The following is an 18416-nucleotide window of genomic DNA, read 5'->3' on the forward strand; positions in this document are numbered from 1 at the left end:
GTCTAGTTTTCTTGTTAATTGTAGATAAGTGTCTCATGGTCTTTCCTGCCCAGGCTGGCATCCAACAATAATTCTCCTATATCAGCCACACGAATAGGCAGGATTACAGGCATGAGCCCCAGAGCCCTGTTGAATATTACCTATCTTGTTAAAAACAAATTAGATTTGTAAATGGAACTTAACATTTACTAATAATCATACAGCAAAATAGAAAGATTATCCTAGATTGCTTGAGTAAGTCCAGGGCAGTTATAAGAGTCTGCAAATGGAAAGCAATTGAATAAGAGAAGAAAGAGATGCAATGTGGGAAAGCCTCAGTCCACTGCTGAAGGAGGAAGGCAGACAGAGAGGGAGGACAGTCTCTATAAGCTGGAGGTAGTATCTTCCAAAGTAGCATCCACAAGTAGCAGAACCCCACCCAACACCATGATTTTAGCCTATGGAGAATTCTATCTTGCAGAACAGAGAAACTGGAACAATAGCATTGCGTTAAGTCTCCAAGTTTGAAGTTAATAGTTCGATAATATGGGTAGAATAGCAATAAGAAATCGTCATACCAATATACCTAATTAAAAATAAGAAATGTATTTATTTATACCACCGCATAATAATTTCATTTCTTTCTTTAGATTCCTGAGTGTGCTGGAAATACATTACAAAGATGAAAATGTATAACTGTACAAAGGCTGTTTGATTCTACGGTTTTCAAAAAAGACACAAGAGCATAGCACTAAGGTATGGCAAGGTTACCCATATGCATGTATTTTATACTCATAAGCTATTATTCTTGAATAAAACAGGTTACAGAATTAAAATTCTGAGCACTTTCCTTTGAGTTTGACTGTCTGAGTTTGCCACATGATTCTTCAAACAAAATATCTTTGCCTTCTTATATATCATGGTCATCTGCTAGGAAGATAAAATACTTATTATCTTCAGTCCTTATTCTTTGCATTAAGATAAATTTTAAAACAAAGCATATGCTTCACTGTATCTGAAGAGAGCATTCTTCCAATAGAGGTAGAAATCAAATACACTGAATGAGCACCATGAGAATTACCAAGAAGAGAAACAGACCAGAAGTTCTGAGCAGGAAGAAAATAATCGTAGAAAGCTAAAGATGATGTGAGCGTATTATGCCCAAGATACACTTGTTAAAAGACAACTGCCAAACCAAATTTTTATCTTAAGTGTTTCTAATGATGCTTTGTTTCTGACAGAGTACATCATTTAAAAAATATCATTATAATATCCAGCAATTACCAATTTTGCATATGTTCACTGGAAACTATGTTGACAATGAATTATACAACTTGCAAGTGGAGGGAAGAACGAGGGTACATTATCTAAACTATGAGTGGAGGGGAAAATAGGTAACAAAATGTAAAAAGGAATGTACTCTTTATCTCCTTTAGATAGCTATAACCCCTCTGTACATCACCATAATAATAATAATAATAATAATAATAATAATAACAATAATAATAATAAAAAGCATAATTGTTATAGGTGATTTGGCAAAATAATGCAAGATACTTTTTTTCTTGTTGTTGTTAAACTGGCTACTAAGGAAGAAAAGTGAAGTGCTAGCACTGAAAAAAATTGAATCTAATTTAAAAGATACAGAGCTGAAAGGAAAAGCCCTTCTAGGGTGCTAGCTTGTAGAAATTTCAAGGAACTAAATTTCTTCCAACTAAAGTTCCTGATGGTCTTTTGGGACATTCATAGGAAAGAATGCAAACTCTTCAAGCTGGGTCTGATTTCAGCTTTTAGTTGCTTTAAAACTAATAAAATCTCTCCTTTTCCATCTACAAAAGCAGAGAATCAGTAGGCCACAACACTGAAAACCTCAACATCTTACGGTAATTTAACAGTTTAAAATCTTCTGCAATATGGATAATGATTTGACTGGTTACTAGTTTGTTCAGTAGCTAATATCGTCATCCATTTTTTGCTGCATGGCAAAGTATCACAGACTGGTAATTTGTCATAATATAAACTCATTTCTCACAATTCTGGAGGCCAAAGAGTCAAGCAAGACCTTTCACAGGATGAGAGCTGCTCTGTACTTTCAAGATGGCGCCACTTCCTATATTCTAGAGACAGAGTGGAGCCTGTGTGCACACAAGGTAGACAGTATTAGATGTGTCCATTTTTTTTATCAGACATACATGAGTAACCCTGCCTCATGGTATATCCAATTGGAAAAAGGCTTTTCTTACTGAAACTTTCGTACTGGCCAATAAGATACAACAGATAGACCTGGAGAAATCACACACAAACCAGAATGTCAGACCATAATGGGCACTTCGCAGGCACTTCATAGAATCAGAGAGGCTCTGCTTGAAGCATTACATTTTCAGAGCATATTTTACAGCCCATTTTACATATGTCTACCCAAGGGGCAGATTACCTCACTAAACATACTCACTAATCACACCATTTATAACTTTTTATTTTCTAGTCAAACTTCTTACTTGAGATCACTGATAGGAAAGGTGGGAAATTTCAGTTATGAACCTGAAATTCAGTCTAGTAAAGAAATAAATCTTAGAAGGTAGTGTGGTTGAGATAGTGAAGTTGATGGGGGGGGTAGATGGAAGAGGGTAACATTGATCCAGATGTATTACACTCATAAACGGGCATGTGGAATTGAAACTACTTTGGTACACTTTCCAAGACAGAGAGAGAGATTTTTAAAAATGAGAGAGATTTCACAAATTGTTATTACTTTCTAGCATTTTCTTCTCCTAGTCCCTATCACTTCATCACTGCAGACATGAAACCCATTTACAACTTCAGTAGCCCTGGCTTACACAGGGAAGTTTCTGCCACCAAGTGTAAAACATGAATTATAGTTTTCCTGTTGTGGGTGCTCAGCACTGCAACTTTTATATGTGATTTATACCTCTGGAAAAAGTACAATGCGATAATTGCATCACTGATGTATTTAATTTACAGGTTGGGTGACTTGGAGAAGTGTGTTTCAAAGTGTTCAGCCTTGTTAGCTATAAAGTACAAGCTGGAGGATTTTCTATAGCAGGGGAGGCAAGCAGATGTTGTGGCTTTGATTTCACAAACAAGGATATGACTTTCATCTTATTTTGTTCTGGCAGCTCACCGTGTTCTATTACACATATAAAAGGGACAAAAAAATCACCTTGGTTCTATTTCAGCTGAACACATAACCATGTAGTGCGATTATCTCAAACAAACCATTTTGACCCTAGATGTTGGTTCCTTTTGGTTTTCTAGAACTCAGCTGAAGATTACCATTCACACTCAGAGTTGTGTTAGGATATCCCTTCAGGACCTCACACATTATTTTAAGATCTCTTACAGGGTTTGGTCTGATGCAGCTTGCACAAAGGTGATTGTTTCCCAGAGATTTGCAGAAAGTGGGATTGGATGTCAATATCATCATCTTCAAATTTCCTTCTGAACCAGGAATCTCCTATGAAGACTACAGCAAGGTAGAGAGCTTGGCCACCTCTTGAGGGTCACATATCAAATACCCTGCAAATTAGCCATAAGTGAACCATGCTTCTATTCCCAGGGGGAGACCTGGGAAGTAAATATTGTGGTTCCAAGTGAGTCCAGGCAAAACATGAATGACACCCTCGTTTCAGTCAGCAAACTAGATAGGGTGGTGCATGGCTGTGATCCTAGGAGAGTTGTGGTCTAAGGCCAGTCCCACATAAAAACATAACCTTAACTAAAAATAATGAAAAGCAAAGCAGTGCTAGGGAAATGGCTGAAGTAATAGGGAACTTATATTCCATGTGCTCATGAAAATTGACTATTGTCCATCTCATTTAGTTAGTATGAAGTGATCATTTATTGTGGAATTCATATACGTTACCCTAATATTAATGGTGTTTGCTACCTTTAATATTCCCATTGACTAGTTGAATATTTTTAAGAAAGATTAATTACATTTATTTGATCATTTGATTGTTCACTTACCATCTTCATTTTTGAGTTGTAAGAGTTCTTTATATATTTTCTATATGTTCTTCATGCATTACTGGTAGAAATACAAAATGATTTAATTGTTTTGAAAAGGAGTCTTGCAGCTTCCTCAAAGGTTAACCATAGAGAAACAGTCATAGCAGCCAGGCACCATTGGCTCACTTGGGAGGCTGAATCACAGCTCAAAACCAGCCTGGGCAGAAAAGTACCAGTGAAACTTTCATCTCCAATTATCCACTCAAAAACTGGAAGTTGAGCTCAAAGTGGTAGAGCACTAGCCCTCAACACAGGAGCTCAGGGTCATTGCCCAGGCCATGAGTTCAAGCCACATGAGCAACCAAAAAACAAAAACAAAAACACGTCTCCCCCACAAAAGTATCCAAATACCTACACAGTAAGAATTTCAAAATTTACTCCTAAGAATATTCTAAAAAGAAAAATTTTAAGATTATTTTTATCCTACATAGAACTTGTACCTGAATACTTACTGTACTATTTTGGATAATAGTTAAAATTACAAATGCTTTTAATGAACATTAATTTACTAATAGTTGAAATATATGGTAAATTTACACAAAAATATTATTCAGTCATAGAAAGAAGCAAAGTATTATGGGTGAATCTGTATGCATTATGCTAAGTAATGAAAGACAAACAAGGCACACATAGTTCAGGTTCCATTTGCATATAACATGCACAATAGAGAAGTAGATTAATGATATGTGAGGTTAAGTCAGAAAGAGAAATGAATGGGTGGTTTCTAATGGGTTCTGGGGGTTTCTTTGTGAAAAAAATATTCTGCAGTAATTACTTAGTAATAATATCTGTAATCTTTGCATGAATATGCATATGAATGTATGAGGTATGAAAAATATGTAAAGGAAAGTGAGAAGAAATTGGAGATAGTGTACAGAAAAGATAAAATGACCTTTGGTCATTAAAATGAGGCTGTAACAGAAATAGGGTATTGACTTCAGAAAGATTTCTTTTAATTCATTCTATCTCTAAAATATAAGAAAAGGTAGCAGATGTTTTCAAATTGACAGGGCTCTCAGGATGCTAAATTTTGATTCTAATGGAGACAGAGAGAGGCAGAGACAGGAGAGAGAGAGACAGACAGACACACAGAGAGACAGAGAGACAGAGACAGAGACAGAGAGACAGAGAGAGACAGAGAGAGAGAGCTCTTCTATTTATCTGTGCCCCTGGCAACTCCCCTTGTTCCATGTTATGGAATTTGACACATTACCTGTGAAGAGGACAATTAGTCAGTTTCCAGTGCCTCCTGTCTCCAACAAACACATTCTGTAGAGCTAAATCCTATTCACTATTTAGACCCTGGCCTACATGGAACGGCTTAATAAAGCTTTCTGTTTCTCAAACCTCTCCAAATTTAAATTATTTCATTTCTGCCTGTTACTTCTGGGCACAATTTCCATGCTTTTTAATTTGATTCTCAGGTCTACTATGCAAGAAACCATGTTGTTTCTAGTCCTGAACATTTTGCTCTAATACAGAGACACATCAAATGTAATCAATACATAGTATGTTGAACGGATGAGTGAAAAGTAGGCTACACAGACATGAGGAGATATGCCTTCTACCTCCCTTAATAAAGTAAACATAGCCAAACCATTTATCATCTCTTGGTCTTAATTTCATAATCTGGAAGCAAATAAGGAAAGGGATGATCTCCTTTATTCATTTAAGATATACTCTACGAAAGACATGTCACTCTCCATACATAATGTACAAGCAATAGACGATTCTCATATTGATTTGAAAATTTTCTGCAAGTATAATCTCTTTTCAAAAGAGATGCTATGATGGTCCAATAGAAAACAGAGACAACCTCACTGAAAAGATAGTCAGTCAATAATGTCCTGGTCACTGAGAAGGTCTGTGAAAATGGATATAACACTAAATGTGTACCACCTACTCAGCAAGATCACCTGTCGGAGGTGTGTTCAGCAGGCTGGAAACAGAAGCATGCATGCATTAAATGTGAGTTGATAAACAAAGGGTAGTCAGTAGCTATAGTCAATGTGGAATTTGTGGAAGCCAGGGCAGTTTATCCTGGAGGGAAAAATAAAGGCTTGGAAAATAGAGCAGGAGGCGGAGAGGGAGGAGAGAAAAAGATCTCAGAAAGTAAAATAATTCTAAAAAATATTTGAAAATATTTGCCAGAATGATAAATGCTGATCCAGTGACATTTACTGCAGTGTCGCTCACAAATAACCATGTCATGGAAATGGATTGGATGGCCTACAACGGATGAATAGTTTAAGAAAATGTGGTATATAGACACAATGGAGTCTTCATCTGCCATAAAGAATTAAGTTGTTTACAGGGAAATGCATGGAACTGGAAACGATCGTATTAAGTCAAATGAGCCAAGTTCAGATGGCCAAAGGTCAAATATGATCTCTCTCATATGTGGAGTCTAGAACTAAAATATGAGTCTGTCGGAGGTAAGTAATATCCAAATGCATAGTATCTGCAGATGAGGATGGCATAAAACAAAACACTGAGAACTTCCATGTGTTAAAGAATAAAGAGAATGGAGAACTAAGATCTTTGCTCCTCTTCCTCTGACTCTTTCCCAGCCTCTGAACTTCTGTAGCCAGTAGATTTTGAACATGTCTTACTGTGAAGAAAGCCATTAGAAGGATTGCAAGCATCTAGCTCCGTGTTATATGTCTCTGACTCTTTTTTGTAAAAAAGCCTATGACATTGCTGAATATTACACATAGAGAAGCCTTCATCAAAAACCCAGCTCAGCCCGGTCTGCAGCTGTTCCACCAAGAATCCAGACATATCAGCTAATCTCCCATATCCATCCCATCATCATCTAATAAGTGCAGAATGAGCCACTTAATTCAACATGGAGCAAAAATATCAGCTTGGTATGGCCTATGTATATTCCTTCTCAAAAAAAACTGAAATGATTAAATGTCACCTGGTTTTAGGTACTCATTGGGTAAGACACAACTTACAAACTGGAAACAATGTATGTACAGAAAATGACAAGCATCTATATGAATAGAATTTGACATATTTATGTGTGTGTGCCACACAGAGCTCTAGCTAAATTCAGCTGATGATACTCAATAGGAGAGATAATCCCTGAGACAAAAGGAAAGAGAGTTAAAAATCTTGCCTGATTCAGAAAATGTATCTAGATGAGCTACAAAATATATCTATGTTTTATTCCTATTTAAGGTATTGAAGAGAGAGGTGAGTTGGGAGAAAATGATGAAAGGGATTATATTGATCACATTGTGCATGATACTCACAAACTGGCAGGCTGAACTGAATGCCGTTTGTACAACTACTTATGGAGAGTAAAAACTATAACTAATTTAAAAGAAGTCTTCAATCTTATCTGGCTATACATATAGCCATGTCATCAAAGGAAAATAACACCTAAAGAATCACCAAAACTAAAAACAGAGCTCAACTTTGAGGATATCTTATATAAGTCTTGTAGAACTTGTTACAAAACTGTAACTTTTAATTTTCTATGTTACTTTTCTGTAGAAGGTAAACCTAAATCAAAGATAGTAACAGAGGAAGCATGACCTTCCTCAGTCTTCCACCATTTAGTTCCCTTGTTTGCTAGAAATATGCAAATATCAGAATTTGTACTTATCTTTCATACATTTATATATAGATGTATGTATAAATATATATATATATATATAATGTAACAATGATCAGTGAGTTAATATTGATTGACTTAACAAAATATTTCATCAGATGCAACTGATTCTTTGCTGAGTAGATCTGGCCTTAAAAGAGATGTACAAATTCAGAACATCAGGTTGCATTTCTAATCATCTTCTCTACCCCATACAGCATGTATAATGAAAGATGATTACACAGTAGCTGGTAACACAGCTGGGAGGTGTTCTCTGAATAAGATTTTTGTTCTCTTTTTATTTCAAAGTAGCTTTTATTTCCATGACATCTTGCAAAGAGCAGATGGTCTCAAAAGTTAAATTTGACCATGAATACTACATTAGCTGCCACGTTACTAGGGAAGGAAGATTATACACAAGAAGATCTTCCTTCTAAAATGTCTCATCCATTTTACTTTTATATCGTATGTCTATGTTTCCATTTGGTGAAGAAAGTGCTTAGTAAATATGGTTTATTTCAGTCTCATAATTCAATATTGCTGCATCTTTATCCCTGACCATTCAAATTCAAACAAGTATGCATCTCAAGAGTCATTAATATGCAACAGAATATCACAATCGTATCACCAGGGCAGAGAAAAAAAAGAAAAAGGTTTTCTTATTGTTTTCCAACTAGAGGATCGATATAAGCAGATGTTCTATTCTTTGCTTGCCAAGAAAATTAGCACTTTTGTAGGAGGTACACCCAGAGTTGAAATATCCTCCAGTCATGGAAAAAAATAAATAAATAAACCTCAGCATGGCAGCGAGCTCTATGTGAAGGCAAATACTTTGAAAAGGGTTGTCATTGCAAACTATCTGATACACAGAAAACTTTACATTAGCACTATCATATTGAGGCCTGCCATATCCCTAGCACTGAGAAGGACTATGTTCAGGCTCTGTTCATTGATGTCATGTACAGTGTGAGTTAGAGGAACAAAATTGCAGAAAATTGTAGATCATTTCAAAATAAGAGCAAGAGTCACCTGGAAATCTGTACTCAAGATCTAAGACGCTAATTCATCTTTTGCCTGCACAAGGAGGTTATATTTGGGAAAGCTTTTCAGTTGTGGTCTTTTCCTTCTCCAGCCTTCCTTCTGCAGTTTGGTTTTCTCCATGCTAGGAGGAAGGGCCATACAGTGAAACAGCAGGAATGTAAAGCAGGGCCCAGACTGCAGGTCTCTTCAACTTCTGATCTGGATGTTCTTCAGCTCAGAAAGTCTATGGGCTTCTCCCCCACATCCAAATTCTGCACTGATTTCCTTGTAGCATCCCCTGATTCATAAGCAAGAGAAAATCTTGGAACTTGAAACTAAAAATAATTTTCAGTTTTCATTATGACTCAGTTTGTCTTTGAACCACAGTGAGCATAAGAATTTAACTCAGAATGACTGCAGAACTGTCTACTGCAGAAAGCAATCTACCAAAGTTAACAGTGGCCCTGAACTCATGAGCAACCAGAAAGTGACCCATGCTGGTATTTCTTCAACACAGGGACTGAAAGCCATACTAACTCTTCAGGGATAAAATACAATCATCCTTCTAGGCATGAGCCTTGTATGGTACAATAGACTGCCAAATCACCATGTACAAATTTAGTTGCTTACCTTTTACAACATCAGATTTTCACCTCACCATTGTCTACTATTGATCATGGTTACTTTCTCTCTTAATCTCTGAAAACTCATTCAATCACCTAATCTCTTTATCCAGTCTATAATCTAAAGTATTGAATAGCATGTCCCAGAAATAAGACTGTCCCTCTACTGATGGGGTGCTTTATCTAATAGGGGGAAATGATCACAAGGTTAAACAAGTGGCAATATGGTAAGTGCTCAACTGTGTGGCAGCCAAATTAATCACAGAGAACAGAATTGGGGACATTTAAATCTACAGTGGAAGGGAAAAGAATAGGACAGGGGGCAGAAGTTATTTCAGAGGTGAGGACATTCAAGGCTAAGGGAAAATGTATGAGCTCATTTATTAATGAGAAGTCTATGCAAAGAAAGGAATATGAATGGGAAAAAATGGAGACAATCAGTCGTGCCATGGCTATAATGAACACCTTTATGAATTTACAATTCTTTTGACTTGCTTGTGTTGTGGGTCATACATGGCTTTGTGCTCTCTACTGACTTAGTTCATGCAAAACTGGTACTCTACCACTTGAATCACACCTGCAGTTCCTTGATTGTATAATTCTTAATGATCAGGGAACTTCTTAAGGATCAAGGAAATAAATGATATTATATATTAAAATTTGATTATATTCTAATTATTTTGGCTGATTAAGATACTGGTAAAATGATGCTGTAAATATCTTTTATTAAAAAGTGGTATAAAAAAACCATCAAAATTGTACTTCAAACTGCAACATAAAAGAAGAAAAAGACCTTCTAATGGGTGAAAGAAATTCTCTAGGATGCAGGAAGTTTCTAAACTATGAGTGTCCAAAAGTAAACAAGAAATAGAAGTCAAGAATAATAAGTCATCTTTTTTTCTGGAATAGTGTCATATCTCTAATAGCATATTACCATATTCATTTTTCAGACGATGGATGAAGTAAAAAATATTACTTGTGTTCTTGGGGAAAAAAAGATGTTCTTGCTGTGTAATTTCTATTTAAGGCTATAAATCACCCAGCACAGTTCAGCTCTGTAGCTTTGACCTTGAACAGGGTCATGATCCAGAGTTAGGTGGCCTTTGAGATTCAATCTTGCTACATATAGTAGATGGATTTCCTTTTGCCTAGTAGTTATTTTGAGTGAGGCAGCCATTGGAATTCTCTGTTATTTTCATGATATTTTTCCCCGTCTACAATTACTTAAAAATAAAATGTTTAAACTTTAACAAAAACACTCACTGAGACATTTTATCTATGCTTACTCTCAAATCAGCAGCCAGTTTCTTGAAATTGCCCAAGAATATATTTCAAGCAAAGACCAAGGAACTATACATTAAAAATGACAGTAACAATAAGCAATCAGATATCTTGTTATTTCATGTATTTACTTAATTATTAAAGAAATTTTCTAAAATAACTGTTAAAATGTATTGAATTCAATGATAACAATTACATAAAATTAGATTACATTATCCAAAGAGCCAAAAATCTAAATTGGCTAATGTAACATAAAGTCTAAAACCTATACTCTTAGCTACAAAATATTAATAAATATTAAATAATATAGAATATATGTACTTGTAATGTGGAATACATATTCCAAATTAAATAAAGAAAATGTCCCACTGCAAATGCAGTTACAATTAAAATGTTAATAACACATAATATAAAATTACTAGAGGATATGTTAATGACATTTGATAGAATACTAATTTAAGAATGAAGAAAAGTGTTTCAGCTGCTGATCAAAGTAAGAGCTTAAAAATTCTCCCTGTAGGTATTTAAAGTTACATATTTAAAGATAATCTCCATAATCTAGTGATATATAACCTAAGATTTAAAAAATTCCTAGCAGGTATATGCTTGGTCAGATGAAATGCTTAGCTAAAGAGAAATGCTCTGGATATTTGATAGAAATGTTAACCTTTTCTTCCTCTAGTTATATATTATTTAATTAAATGGCATGCAGTTTTTTAAAAAAATTATTGTGAAAATACTGTACAGAGGGATTACAATTACATGAGCAAGGTAATGAGGACATTTCTTTACAAGCGTTGTTGCCTCTTCCTTTCCCCTCCCATTCCTTCCTTCCCATCTCCACAACTACTCTCGCTCCCCCACCTCCCCCACCCTCAGCCTAAATTGTAAAGTTTGGGTTTTGACATAGTGTCTGGTACATCTCATTGTTGCAATGGGTCAACCTGTATCCCTATTTAAACAATTTGTTTTTTCCCTTCCCCTCCCCAAACTAAACCAACATCAAAACAGGGGTTACACCATTGGCCAGAATTCATTTATTTACATGTGGACATCCATCAGAGGACTAGATACACATACTTAATTAGACTAGAGGATGCGCAAATCCTTGGGATAGTTCAGGTTGGAGGAACCTTGGAAAATTCACACACATTTTTAAGATTGTTAGTTATCTGTAATGAACACTTATAATTAATATACTTGGGTTTTAAGATTGGTATTTTAATAGCTTTGGCACTAATTAACTTGTGATTAGTTTCAGTGAAGATTACAGAATAGGAAAATAACTTGAAGATGATGTTTAGAAAGTGAATCCCACTTTAGTTTGTGTGTGCTAGAGACAAATATTGAAAACATGCCCTGCTTCAAAAGTTAATTAGCAGTAAGAAATTTAATCTCCAAAACCCTACCCTTGATAGAGATTTCATTCTTTATATTATCTAATCACATATTGTTTCTGATGAAATTTAGACCTTTCTTATTCTTGTTCTTGAAAAGCAAATTGATTTTTTAAAATATATATTTGGAAATATATTCAGTCATTATTACATTCTTCTGCTTCATATATTCAGCGCAGAACAGCCATCATTAAGGCTTAGTTTGATTTGGTTTTCTGTCATAAGTGTCAGGTATAAAAAATACTTTACAGTCTAGCTATAAAGTGTGTCAATTTGATTAAAGTAGCTGTTGTTTTTCTGCTATAAATAGTGTCACCCCGGCAGTTCAGGACTTCTGCAAATGACATTTACCCTACTAAAGTAATAAAACGAATCATCATGTGGTGGAAATTTACATCTCATAAGAAAAATAAGTGGTGGATTCCAAATTAAGTTAGTGTTGGAACCTTCTATTTTCTGTTTTTTTATTCCATAAAAACCCATCTGACAGAGCAGAGGTTGTGAAGAGGTTAGCATTCTGAAAGTCCCTGAGTGCTTACTTTGCTCCCCCAGCTTTCCATTACAAACATTAAAAATAAGAAGCAATCAAAAGCAAATGAGACTGAATACAGGGTACAGCTGGTCACTATTAAAGGAATCCTAGTGTGACCAGAATTGGGCAATTGTTCCCATGGGATTTCTGCCAAATGCCTTTAATCTGAAAGTGTCCAGACCACCCAGGGTTTGGTAAGATGCTGATTCCGTAAGCCAGCCTTGTCTAGTATTATCGATACCAGGGCTCATATTGTTTTCACTTTCCAGCAAAGGTCTTAAATACATGGAAGCCTAGTTTAGCCTAGAGGAAAAAAGAAGAGAAAAGCAAAAGAACAAGGTCGCAAGACTTTAGAAACTTTAGTTACTTGTTGATCAGTTTTATTTCTGCAGTGGAGAAAATTATATCTCCAATGTAGAGTTCACCTATCCTGAGACAAGAATTACATTTAATTGGAAATCATTTCCTCTGAAATTATTTCTAACCTTAGGTCAACAGCTTCATATACTCTTGCTGGAGTCTCCATCTGAGTTGCCTGATTAGATTACATTACCCACCTACACCTTGGATGTCAGTGGATACTTAACCTTCCTGGGTTTAAATGATTTTTCAGAATAATTGACTATAAATAAATGCAGCTCTTCTTACATTACATAAGAAAACTAGCTCACTGAGTATATTTATTCTGCATAAAAAATTTGTATCAAGATTTCCTCAAATATTTTTTGCTTTACATTTTCATTTAAAAATTAAAATTTGGGAAGGCAGACAACCGTGATTCACAACTGTAATGCCAGCTACTCAGGAGGCTTAGACCTGAAGGACTGTGACTCAGAACCTGTATGGCAACAAAACCCATGAGATACTGTCTCCAAACAGCCAACCAAAAGCAGGGCTGGGAACGTTATGAGAGTGAGTCCCTGGGTTCAAGCCCATTACCAGCACAAAAAAGTGTTATAATTTGAGGGCGATGTATGAAAAACTGAAAAATAATATTGGACCACTAACTAAAGAATAATTCATTAACAGATAAACTGTATAGAATGTTCTGGATAGAAGAAGCATTCATTTCCAATAAATACATGAAGACCTGCTCAACATCCTTAGCACTGAAGAAAATAGGTATCAAACCAAGCCCTGCTGGCTCATGCCTTTAATCCTAGCTAGTCAACAGAATAATCCCTGAGGATCCAGTTTCAAAGTTAGTCTAGACAGAAAAGTTTAAGAGACTCTATCCCAAATTACAGAAAAATGACAGATGGGAAGTGTGGCTCAAGTGGTAGGGACCAGTCACATGTGAGAAAGGTAAGCAAGAATTGAAGGCTCCGGGGCTAGGAAGGTGGCTCAGTGGTAAAATGCTTGCCTTGCATTCATGAGGCCCTGGGTTTGATTCCTCAGCACCACATAAGCAGAAAAAGCTGAAAGTGGTGTGATAGCTCAAGTGGTAGAGCGCTAGCCTTGAGCTGAAGAAATGAGGGACAGTGCCCAGGCTCAGAGTTCAGGCCCCATGACTAACAAAACAAAAAAAAGAATTGAAGGAAGCAAAAGCACGTTAGTGCACACACACACATACACTATACAATAAAATAGAAATAAAAGCAATGTTAAGAATCTATCTCTTTCCTATCACAATGGCCATCATCATGAAAACAAACAACCACAAATGCTGGCAAGGTTTTACAGAAGAAATATACGCTATTGGTGGACATGTAAGCTAGTGCCACCACTACAAAAATCATATGAAGGCTCCTCAAAAAATGAACAAACAAACTAAGAATAGAACTGAGAATTTGTTTTAAGTGATAGAAAACCTGCGTTGTTTAAAGGCTCTAAGTTCAACCTCCAGTACCACGAACAAATAAAGAAAGAAGGAAGGGATTAAAAAAATAGATTTGAAAAAACTAACAATAATACCACCATATGATTATGTGCTAGCATTCTTGGACATATATTCGGGTAATTGAAAATCAGTATCCAGACACTCGTGTTTACAGCAAAACATTCCAGAAGAACTATGTCGTACAATCAGTTTAGGTCAAAAATCGAATGATAAACAAAATCTAGTTTATATTCATATCTGAGTGTTATGCAGCCATGAAGAAAAATGAAATTATGTCATTAAAAGGCATTGGATGGAACTGGACATTATGTTAAACAAAATGAGCCAGACTAAGAGAGGGAAACACTCAAATGTAATGTAGACCTTCGATCTCAGAATAAAAAGAAAACTTTCAAATGCCTTAAAAGTAACCAGCATAGTTTCAATATCGCATGCATCAAAGAGAAAGTCTCATGGGAAATAAAAGCACATTGAAATATATGTGAAATGCAAGATAGCAGAATTTATGGCATAAGCTAAAATAGTACTGAGGTGGGAATTTATAACCCTAAGTGCATATATTAACAAAGCAGATAAATCTTATTACTCAAAGCTTCACCTCAGAAACCTAGAAAAAAATGTACCCATAAACGCAAAGCAAAAGGGTAGGAAACAGAGAGAGAGAAAAAGCAATGAAATCTAAAACAGGGACAATGAAAGAGAGCCCTGCAGGTAGCTTTTTAAGAAGATGAGGTATCCTAGTAAATCTCTGGAAACAACAAAGACATAAATAAGGGAAAGACACAATTTGCCAATATTGGGACGAAAGCAGTTATATATTTAAGAATATATTTAAGAATTGACAAGAACAACTTTTCACAGATACATCTGAGAATTTAGAGAAAGTGGACAAAGTCTGATAAAAAGAACAAATTGTCACAAATCACTCAAAATACATGGATCACACAAATATCTCTGATCCTATGAAGAAAATGAATAGGTCATTGATTAAAAAAAAACAACACTACTTAATAAAATCCATAAAGACAAAGCTGAACTCTGCCATGACTTACCTAGGAGTTATAATTAAAAGTAAGTAAAATGCCTGGCCGTTTACACATCGCTGACAAAATTGAAGAATATAACGGCCTATCTGGAAAACAAAGGTTTCTTACAAACCTGAATACACAACTACCACAACCCAGGAAATAATCTCTTAGACAGTTATCTTACAGAAGTATAAACTCATTTTTACACATCCCAAAATGAGCTTGAATCCAGTCTCTGATAACTTTCTGATGATCTCTTCTGCCTTCCTAACTTCTCAGGACGCTGAGATTTGGAGGATAACAAATGTAAACCAGGAAAGACAGAAAAGTGTACAAAACCCCATGTCCAAAATAACCAGTATGAGAACCTTAAAATTATTTTTTTCTATACTATGACTTAAATACTTAAATACCAAGCCTCCCTGTCTTGCTGTGTTTTTTCTGTTCATGGCTGGTTCTCTACCACTTGAGCCATGCCTAAAGTTCAACAGTTTGTTGGTTAATTGGGGATGGAGTCTTATGGACTTTTCTGCTCAGGATGGTGTCTAATCATAATTCTCAGATTTCAGCCTCCTGAGTATACAGAATTGCAGGAGTGAGCCACCAGTGCCACACTAAAGTTAACTGTTTAATTATGAAACTTTTTAAAGCTTACTTTTCTTTTTAAAAAAAAGTCATAGAACAGAATGTAGAAAGATAGGGTGTTAAATGAGAAAAGCCAATCTTCACTATTAACTCTTGTGATTTTTTTTCAGATCTTTGATTATCTGAGGCAAATATTTTGAATAGAGTTAATTCAAAATTCATTTTGCTACATAAAAGATGTTGTGTTGAAAAAAAACTACTCATCTGTCATCTGTTGTAACTGCTAGTCAAAAGCTTAAAACATATAATTATCAGAACAAAAGTAAAGCTAACCAAATACTGGAAGAAAATGAAATGTTTCCAATTCCAAGGTTGTAGAGAAAATATGTGTATGCTTCTGCACAATTAACTATATTCGGCAACTTCACTTCAACTTGCTAAGAAGGCTAAAAGGCCTCCTATTATTTATGACTGACAGATTTCTTTGGATTCCATGACACTAAAACACAATTTGCCACAGTGGAACTGTGTATACATATTTTCCAAGGGGCACTAAGACTGTTACCAGTGGTCAAGGCTGTAGGATTCAGACAAAGAAAGAAAAATCAGAAATAGCAACTCTGCCTAATGCTTCAGGTCCTTGTTTGAAACTGGAAGCTGGGAGGGAGGATGTGTTTGGTTGTTGTTGTTGTTGTTGATGATGATGATGATGATGATGATAATGATGATGATGATGATGATGATGATGATGATGATGATGGTGGAGCAGACATTAAAGTATACTCTGTGAGAGGAAAGTGGGACTTTCTCAGAGTGGCTTGTGCCTCATAGTTTGGTGGACAATTTATTGCATGGATAAGCTTTTGATGAAAATGGATACTGGTAGGCAAAGGCTGTAAGAGGGAATTTCCAGAATAGGAAGTTTCATGGCAACAACATAGCTAGTCCTACAAAGCTAAAGATACAGAGAAGACATTGTAATGAACTGAGGGATAATGAGAAGTTTTCCTGGTTCAGGTGTTTGTTGTTGTTGTTGTTGTTGTTATCACTTTGCTGTCCCACTGTAATAAATTCTACTGGGATTGCATTGCCTTTGATGGCCATGAGCTTGTCCCTTTCCTGTCTCAGGACCATTGGGATTCTAACGACATCCCTGTATTGAAAAGCAGTAAAGTTCAGTTTTAGGTATCTTCTGGTTTCTAGGCCCTGGAAGATATTTATTTATGCTCATAACTACTTAGGATTTATGTTTCCAAGGAGACACTCAGAAGGGTGAATGAGAGCAAGACTTAAGTCTCAATGTTAGTGAATGTTCAATTTAATTTGGGGACAATGTCTGATGTACCCATAGTTCCATCTTAGGAACTATACAAGGCTATGTTCACATGGTCTAGGGAGGGAGAATTACAACACGGGAAAACTGATGTCTCATTTGATGTGCATACAAAGGAATCAGATTTCCACACCTTTTGATAGCTAGTGTTTAGGATAATATTAATAAATATAGATATTGAATGCTAAAACTTAACATCTGGGAGAAGTTAGATTTTACATTGGGCTTCCATGTGACTCAATTTTCTGATATCTAGAATATAAACATATTTCATAATGAATGAAATTTTCTTAATTAATGAACCAAGGTTTCATTAATTTATACAATTTATACAATTTTTTTACAAACTTTTTAAAAGTATTTTGGATTAAAGGAATTTAAATATTTCCCTAAACAAATTTATAACATGGTCATTTAATGAGAAACATATAGTACAATAGAAAAGGATTCAAAGACAAGATTTAAAGTTCAGCAGGAAGGGAATAATATCTAGACGTTTAAGTGTAAGCAGTTTAAGGGCTGAAATGAGATTTTTTTTATGTGAATAGGTTCTTCTGCACACTTAATGAGGTTTTAACAATAACTCTAAGTCAGGGAATCAACAAGTCACAACTCTTTCATATATGGTCAAGCTCCCCATCAGTACCATCTCAGTGATCAAGATTGAGTGATCACTCAGCCCTTCTTCCATCTAGAGGCAATGTTTGAGTCAGGGTAGGTAAGATCCCACATTCCCCCTCATGTCTCCTGTTATAAGTCTGCTAGGTAATGACTCTACACTGATCACAGCTTATCAGTTCTCCTTTGCCCATTCTGAATTCAGAGTTGAGCACAAACCCTCTCTATCTCACGCTGAAAATCACAGTGGTTACTCAACTTATAGTGTCATCTTGAATAAAGTCTGCCTAACTTTGCCCTGTAAGCATCATTCAATGTTTTTGTCCCCTTCAACATAATTTGGAAAATTTAGAAAGACTAGATAATGACAATGAGTGTTTCACATTAATTTTCCAATAAAATTATAGAGGGTCATTATGAAGACTGAATTATCAGATATGCATTACTAAATTCCTCAATACATATGTGACAGATACAGAAAGCACAACATCCTTAAGAAGAGCTTGATTTACATAACTCATCTATTAGATGTGAGGAAGGCAATTAT

This window comes from Dipodomys merriami, unplaced genomic scaffold (genome assembly GCF_024711535.1).
Source record: "Dipodomys merriami isolate MVZ:Mamm:240054 unplaced genomic scaffold, mDipMer1.0.p SCAF_40, whole genome shotgun sequence".
Classification (NCBI taxonomy): domain Eukaryota; kingdom Metazoa; phylum Chordata; class Mammalia; order Rodentia; family Heteromyidae; genus Dipodomys; species Dipodomys merriami.